Source organism: Struthio camelus, chromosome 2 (genome assembly GCF_040807025.1).
Source record: "Struthio camelus isolate bStrCam1 chromosome 2, bStrCam1.hap1, whole genome shotgun sequence".
NCBI classification, from domain to species: Eukaryota; Metazoa; Chordata; class Aves; order Struthioniformes; family Struthionidae; genus Struthio; species Struthio camelus.
Window position 1 is genome coordinate 79,347,067 of NC_090943.1, and position 8,974 is coordinate 79,356,040.

At 38.0% G+C, this 8,974-nt stretch overlaps 1 protein-coding gene across 10 annotated transcripts in view; it reads left to right on the top strand.

Moving 5' to 3' along the window:
• Positions 1-8,571, top strand: part of TENT4A (terminal nucleotidyltransferase 4A) — an 80,895-nt gene extending 72,324 nt beyond the window's left edge. For all 10 annotated transcript variants that reach the window (XM_068931362.1, XM_009665145.2, XM_068931358.1 and 7 more), the window contains one exon: positions 397-8,571. The gene's annotated coding sequence lies outside the window, so the exon portion shown is untranslated. The remainder of the gene's footprint in view (positions 1-396) is intronic.
• Positions 8,572-8,974: the final 403 nt, after the last annotated feature.

The following is an 8,974-nucleotide window of genomic DNA, read 5'->3' on the forward strand; positions in this document are numbered from 1 at the left end:
TGGATCAGAAGGCTGAACGACAGACTCTAGAGGGTTTCTCCCAATCTAAATTTTTCTATGATATCCTGAAAAAGAATAACTATTTTTTTGCTTTAACAATATTTCTATTGGGTTTATGAAGTGTTTTAATGGGGGCTAAAATGACACAAGAATTGATAATTTTTTGTGCTTTGTCCTGTACTTGATAAAATATCTCTGCAAATTCTAGGACAACACAGGTTGAAACAAGAATATACTGACTTCTGGAGTCAATAATCCTTTGAAATGCATAGTCACAAAACAGATTACTGTGTCAGAAAATGAATTAATAAATCTTCCTGACTAAAATGAGTTTTTATTTGCATCTTCTTTGTAGTATTATTATTAATAAATGTATTTTGTCTCTTCTGATTTCAGTCAACATGCATTTGAAATGGTAACACAATGCAGATGTGTAGAAGAAATGGTTTGCATAGCATTCCAGCGTGTTTTGATGACATCCTAAGTTCTTCACCTTCTCTTGCTGATGGGAGTTGCACAGATGCATCATGGAAACTTGATAATTAAAAACTGCTTCTTCACATTTATTTTGCAGTACAGAAATAGGTAATTACTTGTACTAACAGTGCTGTGTGCCTGAAGGTTAGTTAAAACAGCACTGTTGGAATTGAAAACATCATGAGAAGGTTTTACTTAAAGATAGGATTTTTGAGGCTGCAATTTTGCCCTAAGTTTTGCCTAAATATCTCTAGATCATGTATGTATAGAGCATAGCTATTCCTCCCTTTGCAGTACAGAGAACAGGGAAGAATGTCCATCAGGAGTGGATATATAGAAAAGGAGATATCCATGAAGAAAAAAGGAAACAAAATCTAAAGAGATTAACGAACTCTATTTGAGATATAAAATAACCATCCTGGCATAATGGGAATTATTGCATGTCAAACTGGATCCTACTAATAAGGACCTAAAAGCAACAACAGCAAAACCCTAGGGCTAGTGTGATGTCTGGAGAACAGCTGTTTTATTATGTCTAAGAAATGACAAATGTCACTATCTGGACTGTTTGTGTCAATGTTTCATCTTTAGAACTAATTTTATGGGAAAGCAGAATAGAGCTAATTAGAAGTTGAGGCAAAATCTAACACCCATTTATCAAATGCTTTGTAATGCTGCTATTAAAAGAAAAAAAGTCAGTAAAACATTTGATTCAGTGCTACATGGAAAATGAGCCACTGTTATCTGCTACTAAACCAGAAGAGAATCAAATAGATGACGCTGAGTGCAAATGTTTTGGTCTGGGGTTGTGCATTTAGTTGAAGATTAACTTTGGACCCAATTGTGCTGGCTGCATTTGCTAATGATTATGACACAAATTGCCATGCACTGACTGGATTTGCTGATGTGACAAGTTTGGGAAGCATACAATACAGGGGATTAAAGTTTTGTAGTACTGAATGCTACAGATAGGATGGAATACAGTGGTACAAAGCACAAGGCTGGACACCTAGGAATTTTCAGCTACTTCCAGACAGCGGAAGCTTATGGTTAGAAATTATAAAAGAAGAGAAAGACTTGGGTGTATTACTTCACAGTATGACTGAATTTGCCAGTCTATCTCATAGGGAACATAAATGTGATCCTAAGGCATCTCAGATGAAATATTTTCCATAGTGACTTTCTTTCATTACAAGTCAAGAGTTCCACTGGTTAGGTTCCCTGTGGCTTTAGTCATTTCAGGGAAAAAAGGGAAGGAAAGGAAGAAAAGTGGTAATCCTCTTACTACTTTATTCAGTTATGACAGGAGCTACAGAGACGCATGGGTTTATTGAATCTTCTGACGTTTGAGGATCTACTTCATCTTCTGGAGCTTCATCAGAAGCCACAACAACTTAGCTTTTATGATGTCGTCAGTATATACTGGATTTGGCAGGTGTCACAGGCCTTTCTATCCTGTGTGATTTTTAAGATCTGGAAACCTTGCAGCAGCGCGGGTGAACTAACCATCATGGGGTGTTTCACCCCTTGTACTAACCTTTACCCTCAAGCCTTCAAACTAAAGCTTCTACCTGCTTTCTGTGCTCCAATACACTCAACTGATAAGTATGAGCTCTTGTCTGAGCTATTGCCTCATGCACTGTGCAGTGATGGGGCAGTTCTCATAATTGTACTCAGTTCTGGCCACCTAGATTACAGGTGAGATATCTGTCAAAGATGACAGATGCCATTACTTAGTTTTTTTGTATGAGTATTTTTGATTTTTAAGAGCTGAAAACCTGTATTTTCTGGCTTGAACAGCTGGAAGGAGTGAGGACTGGGGGGTGCGGGGGGTGAAGGAGGAAGTGTCTGAGATTGTGAGGCCTTTAATTCTTTAGGGTATGAATGCCATTCAAATTACCAAGGCAAAAAACATTATTCATTATATGTTTAAATTTCAGAGACCACTCTGATGCAGATGAGATAAAGGGCTCACAGGCTTTTTTTAAGGGTGCTTTATGAAAAATGTTGTGGTGAACACGAATTTTTTTGTTTGCATTGCTTAAGCAGATCTCTGTCAGTAGCTACTTCACAATTCACTTGTCTTTTATGTAAATGTTGAATCTGGAGGAAGGAGAGCTTTTCCTGTGGACTTAAATTTTTTTTAAGTGAAAATCCTTGTAAGGTGCTAGAACTGAATATTGCTCAGACAGCGATAAAATTTTAAGTTGACTAATGTATGGGACTTTTCTAATTATCATCTTGCAGGGACTTATTGCTGTTATTAGTAAAGGCAAATTCAATTTTCCACATTCAGTTTGCCCGTATTGTAGGGAGGGGGCGCTCTTGGACCATTCTTATGTCCCATGGTGTGATTAACAGCCCACCCGTTTCTGGTCTGAGAGGTGGTGCTGCCTTGATTGAAAAACCTTTCCTGATACACAGGTAGCTTTGACAATTATTTCATTTTGTAACACATGGATTACACACAGATTCAGAACATCTCATTTGTAATAAGGAATGGATCAGAGACGAGGGTAGCTCTTTCTCTGTCAACATTGTACCTGGGAGACTGTTTGATTTGCACTGTGCTGCTATACTGCTAACCTAATGTTTCGTACGTCTGGATGCTAAAGTGTTGTTGCCTTCTTAGGGATATCTAGTCCCTTAACTACGCAAATCCAGCTCAGGTGCATGCACTCCTAATTGTTTTAGTATGCAGAGGAGTTTCTTTTTATTTTCAAGTGTTTTCAGGAAGAGAACTGTGATGCTGACAGGTTTTGTCTAGCTAGCCAAAAATGTCTGGGCTGCTGTGTGTTTTTTTTTTTTTTTTTTCCAAGTTGTCAGCTGAAAATAGATTATACTCAACACTGATGCAAAAGACTCTTGAAAAGAGCTCCTAACCTTATCCAAATGGAGATTCTTTGCTTTTCAAACAGGTACAGATGTTTCTTGTGGGACCCAGCTTTAACTGAACATTCAATTTACTATTATCAGCGCTTTCTAAAGGTTAAAGAATTGATGACGGTAAAATCTTTAATCAGTAACATTATGTCTGCAATCGCCATGGTAAATTAGTTTGTGTTCACTAAATATGCCTCAGAAAGAATCGATAGGAATTGAACTCTTAACATGGACAAGAACGAAGGCCTCTTCAGACTGGAACTTGACTCACTTCTGCACAATCTAAACTGAACGCGGGATCTGTGTTTGTATCGGTTTAAGAGTTAATTCCATGAACTTGGTGGTCTGGAGATGACTTATGTACCACCTCTATCCCTTTTGATATTTTATATCAATATATATTTAATCTGTGCTATTTTGATGCATTATGCGGGATGTGTGTAGAATAATGGTGAACGAACTTCCAAAAATTCATTGGGATAAATATTAACACCTCTAAACAGAATAGTTCAGCCTTTTCACTGCATGGATTTTCCAAGTATAGGAAATGTAGGGACTTTACTTCAGTGTAGGGAAAACCAAAAAAAAGTAAGATTATATCATTAGCCAAAACCCAACAGTTTAAGAATGACCACACTTTGGACTATGAATTCCACTGGTAAAGCCATTCTCGTGACACTCCTAATATTTCTGGGTTTCAAGTCATGTCAAGAAAGGAAGAGCAAAAATATCTTTGTGAGGGAGTCCTGATAAACATTTCTGTCAACCCTGATTCACTTTATTTCCGGTTGGAAGGTGGTAGGATTTTTTTGATCATTGCTTTTAAAGTCTACATGGAATCACAAGTGAAACAGGCAGAACCAGTAGCACTTGTATTTAATAGTGTCTTATATTTAACCAAAGAACTTCTAAACACAACTAGGTTGTTCAGAAGGGTCTGTTTTCTTGCCTCGAGATTAGTTACTCCTCTGAATTTTCTGCTTGCTTATTTCAAAGCTTTTCTTGGCCATTTTCTTCTGTCTTCTCACTTTTTCTTTGAAATTACTGCAGATAAGGGTACAAAAATCTGTTTCTTATCGTCTACCGTTTTGCTGATATACTGCCTCCATCTTAGACTAGCATTCTGTAAGAATGCATGAGACTTTATTGGCTTGTGTTTATATTGACACTGAGAAATCTGGTGTGTTTGTTTTTTTTTTTTTTTTTTTTTCCAGAGCTTCTTGGCTTTCACTATCAGAAGTAAGCATTTGCTCTGCTGTAGCAGAAGGGTCTTGAATTTGCTTCCAAAAGGATGTCTTTACTAGAGCCTTTTTTTCTCTCATGTTCTTTATGCAGCCTAGAAAACAGCTTGTCTTCACTAAAATTCATGGTTTGTTACTAGTGTGTGTCAAGCCTTTGTATCTGCCAGAGATTCACCAATTACTTCAGATTTCTGGTTTGGTATCATCTTTCTTGCAGTGAATTCAACATATATATTTAAAAAAAAAAAAAGCTTTCAGCAGTGTAGGCCAGCCTAGACGTCTTCCCCCTCAGCCCCTCTGGAGCTTACTTGGAAGGTAGCTGTCAGTAATGTGAATACTTCAGATAGATTAAACAAGCTAAGCCATCTAGTCGGAGCATGAGTAGATTTAGGGAGGCTGGGTCTAATCTCCTGGATGGTAGCATAATCTAATCTGATGGACTGACTGCAGTTTGCTGTATGTCTGTTGTGAGGAATCATGTCTACAGCGGCTGTTACTGAGCAGTTCTACCCAGATATAGTAGTACCCCATTAGTCATCATATTTCTGTCCTTTGTTTTGATGTCCCATCATTGGCCATTTAATACCCTGCTCTGCCAGCTGTCATCGTTTCCCTGTTTTTCTTTTCTTCCTCCTTCCACCCACAGTATCTGTTATCATAAGTAAATACTAAAAGTAAAAATATAGCAGTCTGCAGTAAAATAGCTTGAGTTTCCAATTGTATTTAATAATTCCATTGTAGCTATTTATGTATTGCACCAACAGCAGCAGAAAAGCACAGAACAGCCTTTGTGTGGCTACCTAGTGACATGCCTCTTGTCTCTGTTCTCCATTCACAGCCCTGGTACCTCACTTTTTTGGGCAGCATCACTGGGATATGAATGGGAAAGCTCTCGTTGCAGTACACTGTCCCTGTGCATTTAAGCTGTGTTTTCTAAAGTACCTGCCCAATTTTCCCTTCTACTGTTATGGGAAAAATGTCTTTGCTATCTGTTGAATCATGAACTATTGCACTTTTCAGAAGTACGTCCTCAACAGATGGTGGGATATGCCTGTATTTGAAAACAACAGAGTTCAGATTGTATTTGAAATCTCTTGCACCTACTAAACAGAGTAATTTATTTGGAAATTTCTCTGATGCCTACTTCCAAATCAAGCACATCTTTTCCAGGTAATGCCATTGGCTAAAGCTACTAGAGAATCAGCAATTATCACAGATCAGGCCCTGGAAGCGATTGAATTTAAGTCTCTTCTAGGTAAATGATAGCTTTGATACGAAGAGCTCACACTGAAATTCTAAGCCTGCCATATCAGGAAATGTATTTTCGTATTTATTGGTGTCAGCAATGTATCAATTACCAAAGACAGACCAAACTTCATGTTGCCTAACTGTTTTCTTTGCTCCTCTCTGCAAAATAGGACTATGTTGGAATAGAGCTTAGGCCAATCTCAGAAGTATCAGCTGTTTATTTTAAGTGGAAAAAGGAAAACTTTTGTTATCATGTGATGCACTGGAGAGACTGCTACTGCAGCATTGCTCAACTCCTATCACCTGTGTTCAGGAAAGATGAACTGGAAGTCAGAAAGAAGTGGGAATTATTGGGGTGTAGTGTGAGTGAGATGCTTTGGTATCCTGGGCAAGTGTTTGCAGATATGCCTTCTCAGTGGTCCCTTCTCTGTCTTCTCTGTATCTTCTCGTTTTCATTCTCTCCTCCAAGACCCCAGGCCCTTCCTTCTGTGTGGCAGCAGCAATGATTTGCTAGGCTCATGTGTACTGCTTCCATGTGGTACTTTCTTTCATCCTATTCTTACTGTAGTTCTGATTGACGGGGGACCGGTCTTTCCAGGCAAAAGCAGAAGAGCTGAGCTTATTTAACTAGGAAAAACAATGGCTGATGGGGAAAAATCAACAGCCTGTGAAGTGATCAATGGCAAGGGGCTTAGGAGGCATAACCACAAGGAAAGGGAGTAAAAATCTATTCAAACTGTAGCCAAAATAAAGGCCTGTTACAACTACAAACTATAATTATATTAAACTGGATAAGATTCATATTAGCTTGCCTAAAACCTAAATATAAGCATACTAAAGTAGTGTAACAGTAATGAAGTATTTTATAACACTGCAATGGCGCAGCCTGACACAACATATAAGGATTTTACGTAAGCATGTGAGCAGCTTGACCACTGAGGGGGCAACGCATACCTGCATGTTGGAGGTATTCGCATAAACAGAGAGAGGCATAGACATAGCACAGATAAGCACAAGGAACCAGGAACAGACAAGACGTCTTCTCAAATATACAAGGAAGGAGCTGGCAAAACCAAAAACAAGAGATGCTGTTATCGGGAGTAGATGAGGACCCCCTTCCTGCACCTCCTCTTTGTGAGGCAGGTAAGTACCTTAAAAACATCAGGCTTAAGTGATGAAAACGTGAGAGGAAAAAGACGAGCCTATTTTGGTTTTGACATTTCTCATCACAGGGCTCAAGTCTGACTAGCTTGACTGCAGTGATGAAGAACCGCCAGGACCTGTAGCCCTCAGTGCTGACTGTACAGCGTTCTGCTGTATGGTAGTGAATACTCGTAGTTACTCAGTACAATAGAAGTGTTAAAGATGATTTTGTGTACAGTGATGATTGATAAGAATCAACCATAAGCAAGAAGTGTACTGCTAATAAATTCAGTGAGGTTTTACAGTTTAAGGCTTGCCTAACTTGTCTTCTGAACACTCCCATTACAGGAATCTCTAATTCTGATACCTACCTGCTTATATTCATTTGGTAGCTATACAGCTAAAGGAGAGCACTCCTAGAAGAACAAATATATATAGGCTGGCCACAAATACATTTAGACTTGAACTTTAAAAGGAGGTTTCAGAGAACAGATAACGTTGCAGAGCTTCGCAGTTGCAATATAAGAGGTAATTAGTATTCTGTTTTCCCAGTGAAGAATACTTACTGAAAAACAACTTGCACTATTTCAAAACTATTAGTGAACGTAGGTTCAAATGCACTAAAATTATAGTTTCTGCAAATGCTCCATGAGGTGGTCTTACCAATGTGCTGGGAAATTTGCTGCTCTTGAGAAATCAAGTAACTGCTGAGTCAAGATGTGACATGCATAGGTGAGTGACTTAAGCTTGAGTTACTCTTATTCTCTTAGCTTGCTGAATACTTGAGTTGGCTTTTTTGCTTTGATTTTGTGTGTGTGTGTGTTTTTTTTAAATAGATTGTTTTCTGTGGAACAGCAGTCTTCCCTTTCCCTCAGATGATATAACATAGTATGCAGTGTTGCTCTAATCAGCAAACGCTTTTCAGTGTTTCAGTTAATCCACCAGAAAATTGTTTTTCTCCATTTGCCGTTTTGCTGTGTGCAATGTTGCAGAGGTCAGTAGTTAATATGAGGAAGGATTTGTAAGTGCATCTTTATTGTAGTAGACATATCTTGTAAAAAGATTCTAGTTGAAGCCACTTTGATTAGGCTTCAGTGATGCCTTATTTTACAAATGAATTATGAAGTGCATGTATGAAATGTGATACACTTATCAAACATACATCGAGGGGAGTTGTCTAATGAAACTATATAATTACAAATGCTCTGATTTGGCTTTCAGAAGTCTACAGATAAACCTTTACTCTCTTTAAATGTTTCTGTTTCAGGATTTTGACTTTCTATTTCAGGATTGTTGCTTCTCCTTGTTCTTGTTTTAACCTAATACTTCTGCAAAAAAAAAAAAAAAAAATCCTGTTTAGTCCTATTTTGGAACACAATGTAGTCTAGAATGGCTGAGGAGTTATTTTTGATACTCTGAGATTTAATGTGCTTCCTCTTGAGAACTAAAGCTCACAAAAACCTGTATGAAAAATCACTACAGGTAATCAGGAAGAAGAAAAGAAGTCTGTATTTTACGTGTTCTTTAAAATGCATATGGGGAAATGTGCAGAATGCCTACACTTACCATTAAAAAATAATTTTCTTTTTGGCCATGTTCTCTGGATGTTTTTGCATTGTCTTAATAAACTAGGGAAAACACTACTTATATTCTTCTATTCATTGTAAAGAGCCTTTTTTCTTAATTTCCTGGGAACACACCACTGAGATCAGATAAGCTCATAACTTGCTACAGTCTCTTACTTTCTACATAAGAGGAGAATATGCAGCAGAAATAGTGTCAGAAGAGACCTGAGTGAAATGAATGGTGCTACTCCCACATTCCACACCAAGCTCCAAAACCCATGTTCTGGGTCTCGTTGTTTTGTTTTTTTGTTTTTTTTTTTTTTTGTCCTAGAGCTTTGTCTCTCTGCAGTGAGTCTTAATAGAAGCAAAATGAAGTCAGGGCCTTGGAAACAACACAAAAGTCAGGATACGCTTGTC